The 24041-nt window shown below is 48.2% G+C and overlaps 1 protein-coding gene across 4 annotated transcripts in view; it reads right to left on the bottom strand.

The window, feature by feature from the left end:
- The window catches only part of SUPT20H (SPT20 homolog, SAGA complex component), a 447817-nt gene that overhangs the window by 111505 nt on the left and 312271 nt on the right, over window positions 1-24041 (bottom strand). The gene's annotated exons all lie outside the window — the stretch shown is intronic.

Raw genomic sequence — 24041 nt, 5'->3', positions numbered from 1 at the left:
GAATCCGAGTCGATGAAGAACTTCGACTGATTGTCATACGAGGGTGCCTGGAACATTACCTCCTCCGTAATGGAATGAGGCTTGGAAGGTCCCGATACCTTCTTGGAGGTTTCGGCGCTCCTTTGTGGCTCGAACGATTTGGGTCGAGCAGTCGGGGGCAGTCCGAATTTAATTGGTGGAGGAATCACCGGAGACGAACCGACCTTCTTAGAGATTGACGCCGTTTTCGATCCGATTTGCTTCGGTGGCATGGTGCGCAGCAGGTACGGCCTTGGGCTTCGACGCAATATGCTCTTTCAGGTCGGGTTTGGTTTTCGACTCGAGGGCCTTGCTCAACATTGGCTTGGAGGCTGCAAGCGTCTGTTCGACAGTCTTTTTAGCCTTGAGTCCTTTGGCAGTGTCGCCATGTTTGGACGTCGACGTCGTCAGAGTGACGTGCTTGACCGCAGAGGCTGGCTTCGGCGCCCCGCTCTTCGGGCCGACGCCCCCTTGTGACCCCGAAGGGTCGATGACACTTTTAGACTTGACTGGAGCCGAGGAGTCCGAGGAGGTCGAGCCGAGGACTGCCTTCAACAGTTTCGGTTTCGCCTCTACTGGTTTCGGTTTTGATTTTGGTGGATCGACCAATGGCTCCTTAGAAGTATTCTTAGCCGGGCCTTGACGCGGGGCTATAGAATGTGGAGTAAGATCTCGGCTAAGGCCTTCTGGTGATGCCTCGACCAGAGCCTTAGAGAGCACAGTGTCAATATTAGGCCCCGCGATTGCGGGTGGGCCTTGCTCATCGCTCGAGTCACCATCGACGGCTCCGATGGCCTCTGCGTCGTCTCCTACCTCGACGACGTCTTCGTCATGGACGTAGTCTTCATCGTCGTCCACACCGAAGGTAGAGTCTCGCTCCGACTCGGGGTCCGACTGCTTGTCAGGATCCTCTTCATCGACGCCTTCATCGGCCTCAAAGATGTTCTCCGGGTCAGGCGCCGCTTTCTGCGCCGACTGTCGTGCAGCGCGTCGAACTCAAAGCGTCTTCTTCGACCGGAACTTGGAACAGGCCATACAGCTGGCCTCGTCGTGGTACGGGGATAAACATTTATTGCACACTGGGTGCACATCAATGTGAGGGTACTTTGAGTTGCAGACGGGGCATCTCTTGAACGGGCTCTGTTCCATTGTCATCGTAGTTGGGGCCTGTGGTGTCGAAAAGGCAAACAGCCTTCGACGTCCTGTTCGAAGAACTGGATGAAGAATAGGCACTGAACGAGACAATACTGACGCCCGAAGGCCTTTTGGCCTTACGGAAAGAGTTTTATATCGATTCCGAACTTGAGTCAAGAAAGTACATCCGAATCCAATGGCAGAAAAAAACAATCTGAGGATGGAGAGGATGCCCATGCGCACTGTAGTCCAGGGGAGGAGCCACTTATCTCGTGATACTCTGAAGACTCTTCCAGGACAACAATGTGCAATCATCCGGACCCAACACTAGGCGGCGATCTATGCACAGATATGAATTCAGATATGAATTCAGCAGCCCACATGCCTCAAACGTATAGTTTCTTACCTGTCGGTGTAGTTTTGCAGGTTGAAGACTTTCTGGATTCACTATGCTGTGCATTATTCCGCCATCTAGTGGTTATCTTTTTTTTTTCGTGACACAGGTGGGCGTCGGCATACCACCATTTGGTGTCCTTCGTGACGTTATCATGCTTCATCCGGAAGCTCCCACCTTTCGGATTCTTTTTTCTTGTCTTGTGTTATTCTGGTTTTTCCTCTTATTTTGTAAAATCTGGTTTGTCTTTAATCCCTTTCCTCCTGTCTCATCTTTCTGGCGGAGGAGGGTGGGTTCGCTAGTAAATCCAGAAAGTCTTCAAGCTGCAAAACTACATGGACAGGTAAGAAACTATACGTTTTGCAGCGTGAATCTTTCTGGATTCACTATGCTGTGCATAGACTTTGTAGCGGTTTGTCCTTATTGTGGTGGCTGGGTGGAAGATAAGTACTGGTAACTGAATATGTGTTGTAAGACTTTCTGTCCCACTTGCACTTTTTTGTTCATTTGGATATCCACACAGTAGTGCTTCGTGAACATGTGCACTGAAGACCATGTTGCAGCTTGGCAAATGTTGTGAATCAGTGTGTTGGCCAGAAACGCAATTGTTGCTCCTTTCTTCCTTGTTGGGTGAGCATGAGCTGCTCCTTGCAACAGTTGCCCAGCTTGTTTGTGGCATAGTTGATTGGTTTGTGCAATCCATCGTGCAATGGTATTTTTGGTAACTGGTCATCCCAAAAAACTGCTTGCAAAGGAAACAAAGAGTTGCTTTTACTTTCTGCACTCCTTTGTCCTTTCTATATAGTGCATCACTGCCATCCAGGCATCCAGTGTGTGCAGCGCTCTCTCTGTGCTTGTGGTTGGTTTTTGGAAAAAACTAGGTATTTGGATTGTTTGGTTGGTGTCGAACCGAGACACCACCTTTGTCATGAAGTGTGGGTCTGCAATCCTATCACTGTGTATCTACAGGTAGGGCTCTTGAAGTGTTAGCGTCTGCAACTCAATTACTCTTCGTAGTGATGTGAGGGCCATTAAAAAGGCCAACTTTAGTGTGAACATGTACAGTGTAGCCTTGCGCATCGGCTCGAATGGCGCCTTCATCCATTGGGTCAGCACTACGTTGAGGTTCCATGCTGGTGCTGGCATTCTGTTTGGAGGTGCAATTCTCTTTGCCCCTTCTAGAAATCTTTTTACTACTTGTGAGGTGAAGAAACTAGTCCCCGTTTCTCCTCTTGTGTAAGCCACAATCGCTGCTAAGTGTACCCATAGGGATGTGTAGCTTAGTTTACTTTGCAGTAGGTGTGTTAAATATTTCAGTATTGTTGACTCCCGTGCAATCTTTTTTTGCAATTTTTCTCTAATGCACCTTTCTGAGAATCTTTTCCACTTTGCTACGTAGCATTTCTTTGTGGTAGGCCTTCTTGCCTCCCTGAGCGCTGCCATTGTGCTCTCCAGTAACTTGAGGTGTGCAAACTCTAGGTCTTCAGGAGCCTTGCTGCCAGGCTGAGGCTCTCTGGCTCTGGGTATAGCACCCTCCCGTTCTCCCTTCGTCTTGGTAATCTGTGTGCTGGTGCCTGTGCCATCTCCACTATATGTGAGAACCATGACTGTCTGGCCCACTGAGGTGCTATTAGTATCAGTGACATGTTGCTGATCCTGCATTTGTTGAGTACCCTGTGTATCAGTGGTATCGGGGGAAAAGCGTATGTGAGAAGTTGGCCTGATATGCAGTGCTCACTATTCTAGTGATCACTATGCATCAGTCCAAACGACCCTTATGGTGATTGGTTGTAAGTCAACCTTAGACCAGCTATCCTAGTAGCGTGGATAGAAGCAGTCTTCGGGCTAAACTCTAGAGGGCGTGTTAAGCCAGCTGTCGGCGACCAGGATGGAGGTGCGAGCTGTCCCACGATGGATGAAGCTGTCGACGTCGCTGGACCCAGGATTGGGGCAACAAGTCTTGGCAAATTCAAGCCCACGTGGTGGACTCAAAATGGCGTCTGGAGTGGACCAGGAGGGTCCGGGGTGCTCCTCTTTTGGAAGGGAGCAAGGGCCAGTCTGGAGCAACCAGACCAGCAGCAGTGATGTCGTCGGGCGTCGTTAAGAAGACCACAGGCCAGCGGGCTAGTAGCCAAACAACGCGGTGAGCAGCAAAAAGCAGAAGGGCCCCACGCAGATCGTGGAGATGCTGGGAGGCTGGACTTCGGTGCTGGAGCTGCTCAGGGTCGGGGCTTCTCGGACCCCAAAGCACTCACCAGAGGATCCCTCGGCGGTCGTGCTGGATAGAAGTCGTGCAGTTCTGATGATGGCCGGTCCCTCGAGGTCTCGTCGCACCTACGGTTCTCAGCTTAGCTGTAGAGGTAGGTAGAGGTCAGAGGTGCCAGGGAAGCCGGGTCTCGTCAGGCTGGTCGGTCGGATTCCTGAGGAAGGACGTGCAGCAAACCGCAGAGTTCTTAGATGGTGCCTGCGGATGCAGTAGACTACTCCTTAGTCACAAGGGAGAAATCTTGAGAAGAAGTCTTGAGTTCCTTTCGTAGAATGTAGTTTCAGGATTCAAAGATGATCTAATTTGGAAGGGTCCCCGCTCCTGCCTTTATCCTAAAGAAAGGGGTGGGTACGCGACTAGGTCCTGCCCTAGGGGTGGGACCAGGAAGGAGGGTGGTTACACCCCTCTCCCATGCCGGACTTTCCCCAGGCCAGGGGCTGGTGTGCCCCTGGAACTGGTTCTAGCCGGCAGATGCGTAGTGAGCACCGGGGTGCCACTCTGCAGTCACCTTCCTGTAAAGCCCTGCCTACCCAGGATACACAAAACCCTGTCTGGGATGGTGCTAGCACCGCCCCTGACAGGAAACCCTTTGTCCAAGCTCTCCTCGCTGGAAGGACTCCCAGCAGCAGGAGGTCAGACTCGTGTCTGTGGTGGCAGCATCCATTTTGTGGAGCTGAGGCTTTAGTGAACTTTAACCGGGGTTCACAGTTACTTACATGTTGTGTCCCTCTAGAAGGGTGGAATGCTAACCCCCGTCGCCAAAATTGGCGAGGGGTTAGTATTCCAATTCGTATGACACCTTACTCGAAATGTTTTGATAAAGCAATACCAGAGATAGCATTTAACCGCGAGGATTATAATGCACCTAAGAGTATATGGTATGCGTTATCATGGAACAGCTATTAGGACTTAGTTCCGCAAGCTGCAAACGGGCTCAGCTCATGCCAGAGCACCATTTCACACGAGTCCAAGCACTCTGCCTTCAGGATTGTCAAGGCCTGCCATAGGAGTGACTGATAGGAATCTGTGTGTCCATTTTTAGGGTTAGATATAGGTATACTATATCTAAAGCAAAGGGTGAGTACACCACCTTGCCCCAGCTGTCGTGCAGCCAGTTGTGTCAGATTTAGATGGCCATCCAGGGGTGGCATAATACATGCTTCAGCCCCTGGTAGGCCCTGGGTACACCTATGCCCTGAGTTACAGGGTCTGATAAGGGGGCCCAGTACCAATTGGAAATGTACCAAAGGTACATGGAATCCATTTTAGGGAGAGAGCAGTAGGCCTGGGGTCCTGATTGGCAGGGCCCCAGGTCAACTCGGGCGAACTCGAGTTGAACCAGCAAAACACCAGGCGAAAAAAATTGGGGGTAACCATAGTCAGGTATCCACCTTCCTACACAATATGCAAATGTCTTTGACCAACTTATGCTTAGCGCATTCCCTTGTGACTTATGGTCTGGTTGTCTGGATGCAAAGTGTTTTGCATTTTGGTGTGTTGCAAATAAGTCTATTTGCGGTGTACCCCACTTCCAGAATACATTCTGTAATTCCTGTTGGTTGATCTCCCATTCATGGGCTGCTGCCGTCTGGCTGCTGAGTCGGTCAGCTTCCACATTGTCCTTCCCTGGGCAATGTATTGCTAGTAGGTCTATCCGCAGTGGAATGGCCCATGTCCATATCGCTTGTGCTAGCCCTCATAGCTCTACTCACTATGTTCCTCCTGGTTTGTTGATTTAGAACATGGTTGCGGTGTTGTCTGTTTGGATCAACAACACCACCTCTATTGCCTCCTTGCTGAGCAGTTCTTGCGCCTCTAGCTGCAAGAGCGAGAGCTCCTTTGCTGAGTGTGCCTTGCTTCTTGATTTTTCCTCTCGGAGGTTGTTTTTTCTAATTCTATACAGTACCCGTATTGTATGATGTTTAGTATCCATTAGTCCGATGTGACCTTCCTCCATTCCTAGATGAAGTCTCTTATTCTTCCCCCAACAGGTGTTGAGTGTTCGAGGTACTGTTTGTCGTTGAATGCTCGGCCGCAGTTTTCCTTAATGTCTTTCCGCCCAACCCGAGGTATTGCTAGGCTGGGGGTCTGTTACCTGGTTAATCACCTGGATGAGGGCTGTTGGCCTCACCTTCCTGTTTGTCCTCGTCCGTTTCCGCGCCCTCGAAAGGATTGTCCCCAGGGATGGTACTGCCAGTTCTGCTGCTGCTGTCCCTGCTGCTGCTGGCCTTAGTTGTTCCCTTGGTAGCATTGCTGGAACGTCTGCTGCGATGTGGTAAGCATGTTGCCTCCTCTGCCACCTGGCCTTCTTGTGGGTGTGACGCTTCTCATCCCCCCTGAACTGCAACGCTATCATGGACCTTGCTGTCTCGTCGTCCTTCTTGAGCTGTGTCACCTTGTCGTCAACTGGTGTGCCGAACAGTTGCTCTCCGTTAAAAGGTGCATTCAGGATGTTGCTTTGCACCTCTGGCTTGAATCCCGAGATTCTGAGCCATGTGCGACTTCTCTCTGTCACTCCTATCATCATCATTCTGCTCGATGTTTCTGCAGTAGCTGATGTCGATTTTAGGCATGTGTTTGCCATGCTTTTGCCTTCTTCTACCAGTTGAGTTGCTCTTTGTTGGTACTGGTCTGATAGATGCTTTAGGAGCTGCCCCACTTCTTCCCAGTGTTGGTATGCATGCCTGTTAATCAGGGCGTTGGAGTATGCGATGCGCCAATGGATTGCTGCATTTCTCTCCACCTTTCTCCCTGTGAGATCCATCCTCCTACTCTCCTTGTTTGGAGGTGGGCACATTGGCCCTCTTCCTAGTCGTTGCTGCAATTATGGAGTCAGCTGGTACTGACCCTTGGATGTATGCAGGGTCCTTTGAAGAATGTTTAAACTTTTTCTCCGTTCTTGGAGTCACAGCCTTGCATACTGCTGGCTCCTTAAAGGACTTTCTTCCTTGATCCAGCAAACTAGGGAGTATGGGCAGGAATTGGCTTCTAGTTTGTTGAGACAGTAGAGTCTCCAGGAGAAAACATGCCTTGGGCTTCTCCTTCTATTTTCACTCCATACGTCTGTGCAGCCTTTTGGACGACCATGATGTAGATCCCCATGTTGTCTGGTGGCGAGGGCCTCGAAGGGTAAGTGTCTACCCCTTCTTCCGGCGTCAATTTCTTCCCATTCTAGGCCTTGTGCCTCTGAGGACGTCGAGTCCAGGTAGGATTGCACGATCTTCGTCGCCTTCACCCTCGAAATAATAGACTTCATCCCCCTGTTCGACTGGTTCGGGCATTTTCGGCAGTTCAGCGTACTCGTCGTCTCTTTCGACTTTGAGCGCGGGTTTCGGTGGGATGGTGTATTAGCTCATCTTCTTGTTGGAGTCCCTTTTCCGCTGCAGGATGCTCGCCATTTCTGCCTCGAGCCTCCTCTTCTTACTCTTTATTTAGGTGGCATGTTCGGCGTCGAGGGCTGGAGCACCTCTCTACGGGTCAATGTCGGCCCTTCCTTTCTCGGTGCTGAGGTTTCCTTTTCGAGGGCAACCTTTGACGATCTTGGTTTTTCAAGTGCTTTCACCGATTGGGAGTCCTTTTCGAAGGATCCCCTCAGCCGACTGTCCTTGGTTGCTGTTGCCTTTGTCGAGTGTTTCGGCAGCAATGCTCCCTTCGAGGACTTAGCTTCACTTCTACGAGTGCCGCTCAGGGCTTTAGCTTCACCCTTTCAAGTGCCACTCGAGTGTTAAGGGGTCGACGACTCCCTTTCCTCCTTTGATGTCTTCTTATGGAGCTCGTCGACCGTGCAGTCCTCTGCTTCTTGGGCAAGGTTGTCCTCCTCTCCACTGGAGAGGCCCAAGTCTCGGAGCGATGGAGGTGGTCCCAGCCCCTGCATGTTGTGGTTCGCTCTTCTCAGCCTCGCCCTTACTCTGAGGGTCTTGGGTGTAAACACCGAGCATGCGTTGAAGTCTTCGCTGTTGTGGTCAAGCGGCAGGCAGAGGTTGTAGACTGGATGCTGGTCCTTCTGGGCGTATTTGTGGTGGCAATTGGCGCAAAACTTGAATGGTGTTTTGTCCATCCCCGCGCTCAGGGAGCCCACTGCGAGCACCTTCTCCGTAGAACGTTGAGATCTTGGTCGTAAATCTTCTCCCTAGTCATCCTGATTACCTGACCTGTAGTCCGGTGTACCTGAAAACTTTTTCGTCGATTTTCTATGATTTTTCTTGATTCCTCTTCCAAAAACTCTGGAACTCTTCTGCAACGATCCAGACCCAATGGCAGAAAAAAGAATCTGAAGATGGCGACCAAAGGTGGGAGCTTCCGGAGGAAGCACGTCTACGTAACAAAGGACAATGGTGGTATGTCGACGCCCACATGGGCCACGGAAAAAAAAGAGAAAAAAAAAGACTACAATTCCGTACCCAACCACTAGATGGTGGAATAATGCACAGCATAGTCCAGAATGATTCACGCTGTAAAACTAATATGCTACTTACCAGTATGCATCTGTTCTTGGCATGTAGGGATGCTGACATTCATATCTGTGCATAGATCGCCGCCTAGTGTTGGGTCCGGATGATTGCACATTGTTGTCCTGGAAGAGTCTTCGAAGTATCACGAGATAGGTGGCTCCTCCCCTGGACTACAGTGCGCATGGGCATCCTCTCCATCCTCAGATTGTTTTTCGCCATTGTGGCAGAGATGGAGTGTAATACAGTGAGTGATGTCCATGCTATATAGTAATTCTGAATGGTACAGGCGCCGGGGAGGAGGGTGGGCGATATGAATGTCAGCAGCCCTACATGCCAAGAACAGATGCATACTGGTAAGTGGCATGGTGGCTGCTGAATTCATATCTGTGCATAGATTACATAGCAGTCCCTCTTGTTAGCGGCGGCTGCCCGTGCCAGCTGCAGCAGTCTGAAAAAGAGTTTTGAGAAAAGCCTGTCCTACAGCTGCCTGCTGTCTTGAATGTACATCTACGCAGTAGTGTTTCGTAAATGTATGTGTAGTGGACCATGTGGCTGCTTTACATATCTCTTCTAAAGGAATATTCCCCAGGAAAGCCATGGATGCTCCTAACTTACGTGCGGAGTGTGCTCTTGGAGGAATGGTTAGTGTGCGTTTAGCCTTTGCATAGCAAATCTGTATACACTTAATAATCCATCTGGCTATTCCTGCTTTGGAAATGGGGTTGTCTTTGTGCTGTGGACAAAAAGGCAACAAGGCAACAAACAGTTGTTTTGTCTTCCTGAAATCCTTTGTTCTGTCTATATAGTACATAAGAGCTCTCTTGACATCTAATGTGTGTAGAGATCTCTTTGCGACATTTTCCGGATTAGGATAGAAAACAGGCAGTTCTATGGTTTGGTTCATGTGGAACTGCGAAATCACCTTAGGCATGAATGTAGGGTTGGTCTATTTGCGTGGACCTGCATGAATGGCTCTTGAATGGTTAGTGCCTGGAGTTCACTAACTCTTCTTAGTGAGGTAATGGCTACTAGGAAAGCAACTTCCCAGGTCAGAAATTGAATCTCACAAGAGTGTAGAGGTTCAAAAGGTGGTCCCATCAGTCTGGTGAGGACCACATTCAGGTTCCAGACTGGTGAAGGTGGGTGTCTGGGAGGGATCACTCTTTTGAGTCCCTCCAGAAAAGCTTTAATGGCAAACACTATGAATAGTGAGAGATGCTGCCTGTTCTGAAGATAAGCTGCTATTGCGGATAAATGTATACGAATGAAACTGTATGCCAGATTACATCTGTATAAATGCAACAAATAACAGATAATGTTTTGAATGGATGCATCCAGTGGGTTAATGTCATTATTGTTACAATATATGACAAACCTTTTCCATTTAGCCGCATAACATGCTCTGGTTGTGGGTCTTCTTGCCTCCTTGATGATGTTCAAACATTCTGGTGGCAAGTTGAGGTAGCCAAATTCTAAGACTTCAGGAGCCAGATCGCCAGGTTGAGCTGTTGCAAATCTGGGTGCTGAATTTCGCCATGGCTCTGCGTTAAAAGTCTGGGTGTTAGCCGGTCTTTGATGCGGTACCACGGAATGGTCTACTAGCGTGGTGTACCATGGCTGGCGTGCCCACGTTGGAGCAACCAGGATGAGTGTCATAGAGTGTTGCTTCAGCTTGCGTGCCACCAGCGGTATTAGAGGCGCTGGGGGAAAAGCGTACGCAAACCTGCCTGACCAGTTCATCCATATCGCATTGCCCTGTGATTGCGGATGTCGGAACCTGGCGGCGAGGCTTTGGCATTTTGCGTTTTCCCTTGTGGCGAATAGGTCTATCTCTGGATGACATCTCCCACTAGTGCATCTGTGTCTGCTGAGCAGATCCGCCATCTGGTTGTCCTTGCCCGGGAGGTGTTCCGCCATGAGGAAGATGTTCCTCCGAATGGCCCACTTCCACATGCTCTGAGCCAGAAGAGAGACAACTGTGGAGAGTGTGTTCCTCACTGCTTCTGTATGTAGTACATGGCAGTCATGTTGTCCGTCCGGGTAAACACGACCTTGTTGCACAGGTGTACTTTGAAAGCTTTCATTGCCATGAAGATTGCCATCAATTCCAGAAGGTTAGTGCATCTTCTTCTGCTGTGTCGTCCATAGTCCCTGTACTGTGTAATTGAGTACATGAGCTCCCCATCCTTGGAGAGATGCGTCCGTCGTCAGTATTATTTGTGGTACAGGCTCTTGGAACGGTCGGCCCTTGCAAAGGTTTTGTGGGTTCCACCAATGCAGAGAGTTGTATGCCCGACCGCTCACCAACACTAGGTCTTTCCATTGTCCTTGAGCCCGATTCCACTGACGTGCCAAGCACTCCTGAAGCGGGCGCATATGTAGTCTCGCGTGCGGGACTATGAAGATGCAGGAGGCCATCATGCCTATCAACTGCATGAACACTCTTGCTGGAAGCGAGTGTTGGTTCAGAAAAGGGGGTGGTGATGAACAGAGTGTCTGAATTGAGCAGACCACTCTTACCCAGTCCAAAGATCAGGGCTTGACCCATCACTGTTTTTTAGCTCACTGCACCATCCCAGCTCAGAACTTGGCTATATGCAAATTAGTCTGACCCTGGCCCAGTGCATCATGGGAACAGGGCAGACCAAACTACCAAGCCAATTCTTATACTGGGAAGGAAACAAGCTACCGGGGACCGGTTTCTGGCATTTCAGCCGTCTTCGGCCCGGCTTGCTTGAATCCTGATGGTGCAATGAGCTAGGGACTCACATCTGAGTATACCCTTCCACGCTTATGGTGGACAAAAATGATTCAGAAAAGGGGGTGGTGATGAACAGAGTGTCTGAATTAAGCAGACCACTCTTACCCAGTCCAAAGATCAGGGCTTGATCCATCACCGTTTTTCAGCTCACTGCACCATCCCAGCTCAGAACCTGGCTATATGCAAATCAGTCTGTCCCTGGCCCAGTGCATCATGGGAACAGGGCAGACTAAACTACCAAGCCAATTCTTCACCAGAAAGGAGACAAGCTACCAGGGACCGGTTTCTGGCATTTCAGCCGTCTTCGGCCCGGCTTGCTTGAATCCTGATGGTGCGGTGAGAAAGGGACTCATGTCTGAGTATACCCTGCCACACCTATAGTGGCCAAAAACGATTCAGAAAAGGGGGTGGTGATGAACAGAGTGTCTGAATTAAGCAGACCACTCTTACCCAGTCCAAAGATCAGGGCTTAATCCATCACCGTTTTTTAGCTCACTGCACCATCCCAGCTCAGAACTTGGCTATATGCAAATTAGTCTGACCCTGGCCCAGTGCATCATGGGAACAGGGCAGACCAAACTACCAAGCCAATTCTTATACTGGGAAGGAAACAAGCCACCCCCTTTTCTGAATAGTTTTTGGCCACTATAGGTGTGGCAGGGTATACTCAGACATGAGTCCCTTTCTCACCGCACCATCAGGATTCAAGCAAGCCGGGCCGAAGACGGCTGAAATGCCAGAAACCGGTCCCCGGTAGCTTGTCTCCTTTCTGGTGAAGAATTGGCTTGGTAGTTTAGTCTGCCCTGTTTCCATGATGCACTGGGCCAGGGACAGACTGATTTGCATATAGCCAGGTTCTGAGCTGGGATGGTGCAGTGAGATAAATAACGTTGATGGATCAAGCCCTGATCTTTGGACTGCGTAAGAGTGGTCTGCTTAATTCAGACACTCTGTTCATCACCACCCCCTTTTCTGAATCGTTTTTGGCCACTATAGGTGTGGTAGGGTATACTCAGACATGAGTCCCTTTCTCACCGCACCATCAGGATTCAAGCAAGCCGGGCCGAAGACGGCTGAAATGCCAGAAACCGGTCCCCAGTAGCTTGTTTCCTTCCCAGTATAAGAATTGGCTTGGTAGTTTGGTCTGCCCTGTTCCCATGATGCACTGGGCCAGGGTCAAACTAATTTGCATATAGCCAAGTTCTGAGCTGGGATGGTGCATTGAGCTAAAAAACGGTGATGGATCAAGCCCTGATCTTTGGACTGGGTAAGAGTGGTCTGCTTAATTCAGACACTCTGTTCATCACCACCCCCTTTTCGGAAGCGAGTGTTGGGGTCTGAATTACGGTATCAGCAATTGCATGCTGTCTATCCTCACTGAATTTGGCTGAGCTTTGGCTGCCAGAGTGTCTATTGTCGCGCCCAGGTACTGTCGCACGTGGGCGGGCTGGAGATGGGACTTTGGATAATTCAGCGAGAATACCAGACTGTGAAGAAGATGAATGGTGTGGGACATGTGGCTGGCACACTGCTGGGCCGCCTTTGCTTGAATAAGCCAGTCGTCCAGATAAGGGTAGACATGTATTTGCCGTCTCCTTAGGTGTGCTGCTACTGTCGCCAGGCACTTTGTGAACACCCTGGGTGCCGTCGTTACTCCGAAAGGGAGGACTTTGAACTGATAATGTTGGTCTTGAATAGTGAACCTGAGATACTTTCTGTGTGATGGGTGTATGGGTATATGGAAATACGCATCTTTTAGATCTAGTGTTGCGAGGAAGTCTCCCTGACTGAGTAACGGTAGAACCTGCTGTAAGGTGAGCATATGAAAATTCTCTGACAGAATGTATCCGTTTAGAGGCCTTAGGTCCAGTATGGGTCTGAGAGACCCGTCCTTTTTGGGTATTAAGAAATACAGAGAGTACACCCCTGAGCCTTGGTCTTCTACAGGCACGAGCTCTATGGCTCCTTTTTGCAGCATGCTGACGACCTCCTGCTGCAATAAGTGTAAGTGCTCTGCGGACATAGGACGGTGTCTTGGTGGTATGTTGGGTGGAGTGGATATCAGCTCTAGACAGTACCCATACTGGACAATGCCTCTCACCCACTTGTCTGTGGTGATGGATTTCCAGACCGGCAGGAACTGTGAGTCGCACCCCGACAGGTGTTATATGGTTGGGGGGCAGTGACAGGGCGTCACTGTTTGTTATTGGCAGAGGATCTGGAATTGTTGTTTCCTCTATCTCTGCCCTTGATGTTGTTTCCACGATATCCACCCCTGTTGTGTTTATTGTAGGTGGTTTGTGTACCTCCTTTATTATACTGTGTCTGCTGTGTGTTTTGGCCTCTTGAAGGTCCTCTATTATTGGAGCGACGAAAGGAGCCACCCCGAAACTGCTGTGACTGGAGAGCCCCCCTAGACTTTGCAGTCTCGGTGTCTTTTTTAATCTTTTCAAGGGTGGTGTCAACCTCAGGTCCAAATAAGTAGTCCGGGTTAGCTGGCTGATTGAGGATAGTAGTTTGTATCTCTGGTTTGAATCCAGATATTCTTAACCAGGCATGTCGCTAGTGTTAATGGCTCTGGCTGCAGTGTCAGCTGCGTCTAGCGCGCACTTGATGGAAGCATTGGTTATAAGCTTCCCTTCTTGGATTAGTAGCTCCGCTCCCTCCTTGTACTGATCTGGTAGGTGTTGCAACAGTGTCTCAAGGGTATCATAATGGGCCCTGTCATATCTGGCTAAGAGTGCCTGAGTGTTGGTAACGCGCCAGATGTTAGCTGCCTGCGCTGCCACCCTTTTTCCCGAAGTTTCCAGTACTTTCGACTCCTTGTCAGGAGGAGGAGCATCACCTGTAGTCTGGGAGTTTGCTCTCTTACGTGCATTAGAAACAACTAATGAGTCCAATGTCAACTGTCCTCTTATATAAGTAGGGTCCACAGGTGCCGGCCTATATTTTGTTTCTCAATTCTAGGGTTTAACACCCTTGCTCTGGTGGTCTCCTTAAAAATGTCATCAGCATGCTTAAGGACCCCTTTCAGCATGGGCAGAGTCTTGACGGTGCTTTCCGAAGTGGAAAAGGTGTCAACCACAAAATCTTCCTCAATAGGGTCAGCATGTAGTTGCACATCATGGTTACCCGCCGCTGTTCAATAAGGGCGTTAAAGGCAGTAGTGTCCTCAGTAGGAGAAGTTTTTACATTGTATCTATGTGTGTCAGGGGCATTCTGTGGATCCCTTGGCTCAGCTGGGTCTGCCCATGGTTGGTTCTGATCGTCGGGATCAGTGTCCACATGATAAGTGGCATCCTCATTATCGTCATCCCCTGCATCCACATCTGAGTATGTGGGTGAAAAAGACTGAGGTTCTTGTCCATAGGACTGCAGAGGTTCCACAAGAACTGGTCATGTGGTTGAATCCCTCTTCTTCTTTAATGGAATCTTATATGACTCCATGGGTGTTTCTGGTATTATTTTCCTCTTATACATGGATAGTCTACCAGTGTCCGAGTCGATGAACTGCCTCGACTCCTGTTCTTCAGGCTCTTCTGTAGCCCCTAGTCCCATCGACACTCCTTTAATAGCTCCGATACCTTTTTTCGGTTCAAACATTTTCGGTCGCACCATTGGAGGCAACCCAAATTTGATTGGTGGTGATGCGGTCTGAATTTTTCCGACCAACTTCGGTGTTGGGGCCTTCTTTGGTCAGACCGCTGCAGCCTTTTCTTTGATGAGCTGGAGGGACTCAGACACCTGTTTGGATACGAATGGGGTCGGCTGCGTCGACTCGACAGGGTCCTTGGAGCCAGTCTTTGTCTTGGTCTCGGGCCTTGTCCGAGGATCGACCCCCTCTCTCGGTTCGAGCCTTTTGTCTGCGTCAACTCTTTTTGGCGACGACTTCTTTGGTTCGACAGCCTTGACCTTGGTCTTCGGTGCCCCAACCTTCGGCTCGATGACCTTTTTGAACTTCTCTGTATCGATGGCCTTCTTCTGTTTCTTCGGCTCCGAGGGGTTTGAGGCCTTGGAACCGACCAGAGTTAGCTGCACTTTGGTTTCGTTTTTGGTAGTGATGCTTTCGGTTTCGATTTCTTTGGATCGACCGATGGCATTTTCGATACCTATGGCTCTTTATATATGTCCGTAGCCGGGCCTTTATGCGGGCTGTAGAACGATTCGATAGATCTTGGGTAAGGCCTTGTGGCGATCCCTCGACCTAAGCCTCATCGAGTGCTTCATCGTCGGCCCCCCTATCAACGGTTGGGCCTAGCTCCTCGCCTGAGCTATCTTCTATGGCCCCAAGGGCCTCTGCGTCATCTCCTACCTTATCGACGACGTTTTCTTCTTCTTCCAATATCTCTTCATATTCGGCGTCATACTCTGAGTCATGCTCCGAAACAAGATCCGAGTGTTCTTCCCGATCCTCCAGATCAATGACCTCTTAGTCTTCGGTCCCGAAGATGTTTTCTGGATTAGGCCTGATCTCTGCGACTCTAATCAAGCTGCGCGTCGAATCCAAAGAGTTTTCTTCGACCTGAACCGGGCACAGGCCATACAGTTGGCTTCGTTGTGATCCGGGGACAGGCACTTGTTGCACACCGGGGTGGACATCGATGTGCGGGTATTTTGCATTGTAAAGTGGACACCTCTTGAATGGGCTTCTTTCCATCGTAGATCAAAAATCTGGTCGAGTGTGGAAAGAAAAACCTTCTGATTCCTCGATGTCCTCTCGAAGCAAAGTTACCGGTACCGAACGAAACGATACAGACGCTGTCGAAAGCCTTTTGGCTTTGTAGAAAGTTTTCCTAACTTGAGCTAAGATAACAACATCCGAACCCAATGGCGAAAAAAAACAATCTGAGGATGGAGAGGATGCCCATGCGCACTGTAGTACAGGGGAGGAGCCACCTATCTCGTGATACTTCGAAGACTCTTCCAGGACAACAATGTGCAATCATCCGGACCCAACACTAGGCGGCGATCTATGCACAAATATGAATTCAGCAGCCCACATGCCTCGAACCTGCATGTAATCTCTGCAAGTCACTCCTACACCAGGCCTTGTATCCCTAAGCCAGGGCGCATTATATTACATCTGCATGAGGCAGCAATGCCCCTGTGCCGTCTAGTTTACTTACTAGATGGTAAAAGTGAACAGGGAAGCCTTCTTGAGTATATGTACTGGGCACTGGTCATCACAAGTTCCCCAGCTATATGATACCTTTACTGAAACCTATGTCTTAAAAGCCACATTTATTGACTCTGTTTGTGCCTAACACTCCCTTTTGATAAGCATAAGCTGCTTGACCACACTACCACAACGACAGCATTTGTTTTTTTTTTTAAACAAAGCCCCTGTAAACAAATAAGGATCACCTGGACTATTTGCATAGTGTACACCTTAGCTGCACTACATAAATATATTATAGCTTTGATAAACAGATAAAGGTAGCAAAACCCCCACACATTGCATGTGTCAACCAAAAAGTATATGAGGACTATGACTAAGTCTCTGGTTTTAAGTCAAATCTATGCATTTTAAACAAATAAGTCCTGAAGAAGGTGGGGGAACCAATTAATATCACTTAAACACTGTGCCGTCAATTTAAGATAAGATTAACATGATTTACGGTTTTATGGTTATAGTTAACTGTGTGACTATAAATTAGAAGTATTGTTTTTAAATACCATTTTTAATTACTGTAAGGAAATAATATAGTGTATTTTATAACATGTGTAATAGTTTAAAACAAATTGGAATAAATAAGACAACTTTTTTGCATAAAACAGTGTTGAGTATTAAGACAGTGAAGAATATACAAATAGAAGGGTGAACTTTTGGGTTATCCTATATAAAAGAGAGGGGGGTGGTATGAATGGTTAACAGAAAGTGACACAAAAGAGGTTATTTTAATTTGCACTACATAGTCAGCTTACTACAGTCTGTAGCTGAAAAAGTGTTGGGGCCATGCTCATTAGAATATTGCACAAACCATTGGTGCAGTTTTACTGGGCTTAGATTTGGGCAAGAGCCAGCTCCCCATTTGTGATAAGCAGAAGTCACATTTTGAGTCTGCAACCTATGTTACATTTCAAAGACAGCTCTGCAGCATTGCTCTGAAACCATCCAGACCACAAAGGATTGTTCAAAATTCGACCTGTCATGGACCATTTCTTTCCCAAGTTTCATGATATTTATACTTCAGAGAAGAGGTTAACGGGTCTTTGATACTTTACAAAGGGTAGCTGAAGTTCAGGCAGTATATACCAAGCATCAAGCTTTATATGTTTTGCTAGAGTTTCATTGGTTCGGCATACAGCCCCAGTGTGAATATTGGGAAAGACTCCAGTTTAAGTACTGCTGGCGGCTCTTCTACAGTAGAAACTAGAGAAAAAAACTGTGTATATTGCTCAAACCTATTATAACCTTTTTGTTGACAATGTCTAGACTGGAATATAGCAGTTCAGCAAGTTGTACAACATTGGCAGCGTGACATATGGGACAATTCGAAGTCACCTCAAAAGATTCCCTCAGGAGCATATTTGTAAAATAAAAAATAAAAATAAAAAAAACACTCGAAAAAGGTAGGTACAGTGGCTTACGTTGCAATGCATTTCTATCTGTGAAGATCTCAGACAGGCAGGAAGTACATGTGCTCACTACAATTCATGATGTGAGCTCTTAACCAGTCAAGGTGTGAAATCTGTTGGCAGAAGGGCATAAGCACAACTATATACTCGACTATAGAAAGTAGATGGGTGCTCTTGATAAAAATGATCAGAAACTTCAGCCATATAGTGCAACTCGTAAAATCTGCATTCAGTAGAAAAAGTATCCACCTGATCTATTTGGCAACATAGAATGGATTTGTTGTCCATCCTTAGACTACCACCATGGAAAGACTGCTACCCTTCCTTGACTTTAAGGTTACGGTTATCTTTTGTCTCACTGTTGTAAGAGCATTGCCCATTACTTCGTCTTATGTAGAGGATGCTGCAAGACCTACAATTTACAGTGCGTTTTCCCGCAAAAGAGAAGACGAGTCATCTATATCATAACTGCAGAGTTTGTCCTCTGCAAGGGATGAGGCCAGAGATGTATTACTACGATACCCGGTGCACATCTAAGCCAGGCCTATGGCTTCCATCTTGCTTTACTTTATATCACACAAAGGTGACGTTTGTGGAAACTGACTGAAGTGGAGCAGTCAGTTCAAGTATATGAAGCCTTTCAAACTATTACACCATAGTTGGAAAATCTTTCTAATACTTCTTAACCAAAGAACTACCACAATCCTTACCTGTTTTTATTCTTCAATCAGAATTGAGGCACTGTGGTTTCACTGACTCTAGTAAATAGAGTTACGCATTGGTCATATTTGTGACCTGCTTGCTGCCTTCATTCGCTACTATAAAGTGTGGTGAATATTTTGTCTGGTATATTACACTCATGCTATACTAGAGCTGCTCTGCAAATGACTGGGTACCCTGTCCACCAAATACTAAATTAGGTCCTAAGTCTTTCTGTAAATGCTTTTTAGGGAACTTGGGAAAGTCTAGCTCAGGATCTTTACAACAGTTTCTAAAGTAAGACATGTTTACACTGTGTGAGGAATGGGTCATAGGATACCCTCGGGCACCCTTAACTTGCTACCACAGAAAGGAAAGAGTTGGATTTGATAACTGTCAACTAGATTGGAAGCAGTCACATTGGAGGTCAGGAGTCGAATTTCACACTGAGGAGGGGTCCAGCCAAGCTAGGAGTGCAATAGGTGCAAGACACACAAGTCTTTATGAGCCTAAGCAGACTGTCATGGGGAGGCTTCAGTAAAGGTTCACCTGGCCACTTGCACAATACTAGTCTGAGACTCATAGTGAGACAGAGACATGAAGAGCTAATGAAACCTTAGCCTATTCTTGTTTAAAAAGGGATCTTGTGCAGGTATAAGGAAGATGGTCAAGGTACGAGTGACACACAGATCACTACAACCACCACTACTCACACAGATCTTCCTACAGACACACACCTCTCCAACCACAAATACCAGTCTGCCTGTAAACTCTCCATGCTCATGGCGCTTATGCACAATACAAATGCTTGACAAAACAACAAAAGGAAGTTCCCAGTAGTAGATGGGAGGATCTAATCATGAAGCATGGCACACTATGTGGGGAAAAGTCTACCTTCTCACGCAGCATGGTAAAGAGAATAAAACATTGAACAACAATGAAGTGGGGAAATGTCATGAGTAAGTCATGTTGCCGATTAATAAGGAATGTTACATCATTCATACTTCTAGTACTTCTCCTGACTAAAATTATATCTGACATATATGCATGCGCTCTCTGTGTTTGAGAGAAAATGTCTGCGACTCCAATCTTGTGCAGTCAATGGTGGGGTCAGAAAAGTTGTGGCTGGTGTATTTGGAAACCAGAATCTTCTGGGACCCATGGAAACCTAAAAACCAGACATTAATGAAACTTAAACACTCAGGTGTGTCTAGTGGGTTGTCCTTGGCTTAGAACCAATGCCTGATTTTTTTTAACCTAGATTGCATTGCAAATGTCAAAGTATGGCAATAAAACTTCAAATACCAGACATTTACGTAACAGAAAAAAAGAGGAATATACAGAGAATCACAAAAGTCTTACAAACCTTCATTTTCATTCTCTTAATGGAATGGTACTGAACGTGTGGGTGGGCCTACTCCTGGAGACAGAAACGGGCCAACCCAGTGGCCCTGGAAGGACTGCTTTGATAGTAAACGGACCTCATATGGTCACAGTTTTCTACTGTTCCGTCTGGTGCACTATGACCATATGCACAAGTAGTGTACCATTTTGATTGGAAGTGTGGAGGTGCAGCGAGGTAGGGCTTTCAGGTTCCACTCAGTTTCCATAACTTTCCCTCTCAGAAATGTGAAGAAAATCTGTAAATTCAATCTAGATTTGATGATTGCAGCACATTCCTGGGAAGAGAAAGTAAGCTGGACCATCCCTGACTCCCACGGATGTCTAGTTAGGGCTCGGCCTACATCCCACGAAGTGGGTGTGGCTTTAGAGTCCTCTAGAAAGCAATTCGACCAGCTAACCTAGACATTCCAGAGAAGCGCGTGAATTCTGTTTGTTAAATATGGCAGTTGGATGTCAATTGGCCATCGCATGGCTGCCTTTTTACAAGGCAGCACGCAATAGGCCATAGTCTGTAGAGTTTCTCAACTTCCTGCATATTCTGTGCGGAGATGCGCAGCAGAAGGCTATCAATTACCAGCTGTCAGGGGGCGCCGTAATTGAATCCAGATGCTGGGTGCGCGGGTACCATTTTTTGCTGTCTGCTCTCGGAAGCCTTGGAACTGTATTTGGCATTCCTGGAGCGTGTGCATTTAGTGTCAGGACTGGATGATGCTGGGCGCGCGTGCACTCCTGCCTCTCCTCCTGGGCCTCGGCTCGGCAGAGGTGCGTTCCTCTAAGGCTGCTCGGGAGTCTGCCGGGTCAGGCACAATATGTTTTTTGTTGAAATCTGCAAGTTATGCAACAGATTACGGTTTGCGTGCAAGTACATTAACGGAAAGCGCCACTGGCGCGGAAGCACAAAACAATGATGTGTCCATGAACATAAGTGAAAACAGAGCAGTAAATAATGAGGCAGTGACGAGGGTGCTAGAAAGCAAAATCACTTGTTAGCAGTGTTTAGTTTGTGCCATAATAAGTGCCAGTGCCCAAGATATTTCTGAGGAGGCCACTGCTGCTTGCCCTACTTGAGGCCACTGCCAGTGATGCCAAATACGAGAACCAACGGCACCTACTATCCAGTGTAGGACTTAAAAAAACAAGTGTGTATACCCAGTCATGCGTCTGCTCAGAGTGTGAGTGCAGAGTAGTGATTGCAGAGTGCGAGTGCAGAGTGCAGAGTGCAGAGTGCAGAGTGCAGAGTGCAGAGTGCAGAGTGCGAGTGCAGAGTGCGAGTGCAGAGTGCGAGTGCAGAGTGCGAGTGCAGAGTGCGAGTGCAGAGTGCGAGTGCAGAGTGCGAGTGCAGAGTGCGAGTGCAGAGTGCGAGTGCAGAGTGCGAGTGCAGAGTGCGAGTGCAGAGTGCGAGTGCAGAGTGCAGAGTGGTGAGTGCAGAGTGGTGAGTGCAGAGTGGTGAGTGCAGAGTGGTGAGTGCAGAGTAGTGAGTGCAGAGTGTGAGTGCAGAGTAGTGAGTGCAGAGTAGTGAGTGCAGAGTAGTGAGTGCAGAGTAGTGAGTGCAGAGTAGTGAGTGCAGAGTAGTGAGTGCAGAGTTGTGAGTGCAGAGTTGTGAGTGCAGAGTTGTGAGTGCAGAGTTGTGAGTGCAGAGTTGTGAGTGCAGAGTTGTGAGTGCAGCGTTGTGAGTGCAGCGTTGTGAGTGCAGAGTTGTGAGTGCAGAGTTGTGAGTGCAGAGTTGTGAGTGCAGAGTAGTGAGTGCAGAGTGCGAGTGCAGAGTGCGAGTGCAGAGTGTGAGTGCAGAGTGCGAGTGCAGAGTGCGAGTGCAGTGTGTGAGTGCAGAGTGTGAGTGCAGAGTAGTGAGTGCAGAGTAGTGAGTGCAGAGTAGTGAGTGCAGAGTTGTGAGTGCAGAGTTGTGAGTGCAGAGTAGTGAGTGCAGAGTAGTGAGTGCAGAGTAGAGAGTGCAGAGTAGTGAGTGCAGAGTAGTGACTGCAGAGTGCAGAGTAGTGGGTATTGAGTAGTGAGTGCAGAGTGGTGAGTGCAGAGTGGTGAGTGCAGAGTGGTGAGTCCAGAGTGGTGAGTCCAGAGTGGTGAGTGCAGAGTGGTGAGTGCAGAGTGGTGAGTGCAAAGTTGTGAGTGCAAAGTTGTGAGTGCAAAGTTGTGATTGCAAAGTTGTGAGTGCAGAGTTGTGAGTGCAGAGTTGTGAGTGCAGAGTGCAGAGTAGTGACTGCAGAGTAGTGACTGCAGAGTGCAGAGTAGTGAGTATTGAGTAGTGAGTGCAGAGTAGTGAGTGCAGAGTCGTAAGTGCAGAGTCGTAAGTGCAGAGTAGTGAGTGCAGAGTAGTGAGTGCAGAGTAGTGAGTAGTGAGTGCAGAGTAGTGAGTAGTGAGTGCAGAGTAGTGAGTGCAGAGTAGTGAGTGCAGAGTAGTGAGTGCAGAGTAGTGAGTGCAGAGTAGTGAGTGCAGAGTAGTGAGTGCAGAGTTGTGAGTGCAGAGTTGTGAGTGCAGAGTTGTGAGTGCAGAGTTGTGAGTGCAGAGTTGTGAGTGCAGAGTTGTGAGTGCAGAGTAGTGAGTGCAGAGTAGTGAGTGCAGAGTAGTGAGTGCAGAGTAGTGAGTGCAGAGTAGTGAGTGCAGAGTAGTGAGTGCAGAGTATTGAGTAGTGAGTGCAGAGTAGTGAGTGCAGAGTAGTGAGTGCAGAGTAGTGAGTGCAGAGTAGTGAGTGCAGAGTAGTGAGTGCAGAGTAGTGAGTGCAGAGTAGTGAGTGCAGAGTAGTGAGTGCAGAGTAGTGAGTGCAGAGTTGTGAGTGCAGAGTTGTGAGTGCAGAGTAGTGAGTACAGAGTAGTGAGTGCAGAGTAGTGAGTGCAGAGTAGTGAGTAGTGAGTGCAGAGTAGTGAGTAGTGAGTGCAGAGTAGTGAGTAGTGAGTGCAGAGTAGTGAGTGCAGAATAGTGAGTGCAGAGTAGTGAGTAGTGAGTGCAGAATAGTGAGTGCAGAGTAGTGAGTGCAGAGTAGTGAGTGCAGAGTAGTGAGTGCAGAGTAGTGAGTGCAGAGTAGTGAGTGCAGAGTTGTGAGTGCAGAGTAAGTGGTGAGTGCAGAGTGGTGAGTGCAGAGTGGTGAGTGCAGAGTGGTGAGTGCAGAGTGGTGAGTGCAGAGTGGTGAGTGCAGAGTGGTGAGTGCAGAGTGGTGAGTGCAGAGTGGTGAGTGCAGAGTGGTGAGTGCAGAGTGGTGAGTGCAGAGTGGTGAGTGCAGAGTGGTGAGTGCAGAGTGGTGAGTGCAGAGTGGTGAGTGCAGAGTTGTGAGTGCAGAGTTGTGAGTGCAGAGTTGTGAGTGCAGAGTTGTGAGTGCAGAGTTGTGAGTGCAGAGTAGTGAGTGCAGAGTAGTGAGTGCAGAGTAGTGAGTGCAGAGTTGTGAGTGTGCAGAGTTGTGAGTGTGCAGAGTTGTGAGTGTGCAGAGTTGTGAGTGTGCAGAGTTGTGAGTGTGTAGAGTTGTGAGTGTGAGTGCAGAGTGGTGAGTGCAGAGTGCCTGTTCCAGAGAGAGCAGGGTATACTTGTGCGCTTACACCGTGCACTGACACACAGGAGCTAAAACAAAGAACAGCTGAACACGTGGGAGCTTCATTGAGGCAGCCGGCACTCTGTGAAGGGAGCAGCAAGGAGGGGATGCCTCAACCAATCAAGCGCAGCTACTCACAACCTACTGTACGATTACAACACAGGCCGAAGGGCAGAGCTAGGTCTTTTCGCATTACGCAGGGTGAGGAGTGTGTGAGTGTGTAGGGTGAGCAGTGTGTGAGCGTGCTGGGTGCACCTCCACAAAACTCACGCTATATACGCCTGAAAAATAGCGCTAGGCGACGATAATGAAATTCAACAGTACTGCGAAAGCATGGCTTACATTACAAACAAAGTCTTGCAGCTGCCCATTGTAAATGACAATGTCATTTATTTAACGATTAAGCTATTGGCAATGTAAATGACAATGCCATTTATTTATGATTTAAAGAAATGTCATGAGCAATGCCAATAGCTCTACCATTTATGATGCCGAGACCATTGCATTGTAAATGCTTGTTTTTACAAATGTCTAGGGTTGGGTAGGTTTCCCTGGGTTCTCTAAGACCCTGGGACCAAATACCACGGTGACCCTTATTGCCAGAATGACAACTTTTAATATAAAATATTGATGTCTCTACGTTGCCTTTGAGGACCTTCCTGTCCTGGGTGATTGGCCAAGCCACACAGTGGGGTATTGTTTTAATCAGGAGAAGTATGGGAGCATAGAATAGTGAAACATTTGTTATCATTCATTGAATTGCTATCCATTTTGGACCTCCAAGTAAGTCAGTGTTGTTAGT

The sequence above is a fragment of the Lissotriton vulgaris genome, chromosome 8 (assembly GCF_964263255.1).
Source record: "Lissotriton vulgaris chromosome 8, aLisVul1.2, whole genome shotgun sequence".
In the NCBI taxonomy this organism is placed as follows: domain Eukaryota; kingdom Metazoa; phylum Chordata; class Amphibia; order Caudata; family Salamandridae; genus Lissotriton; species Lissotriton vulgaris.
This window is presented reverse-complemented; position numbering and strand designations above follow the sequence as displayed.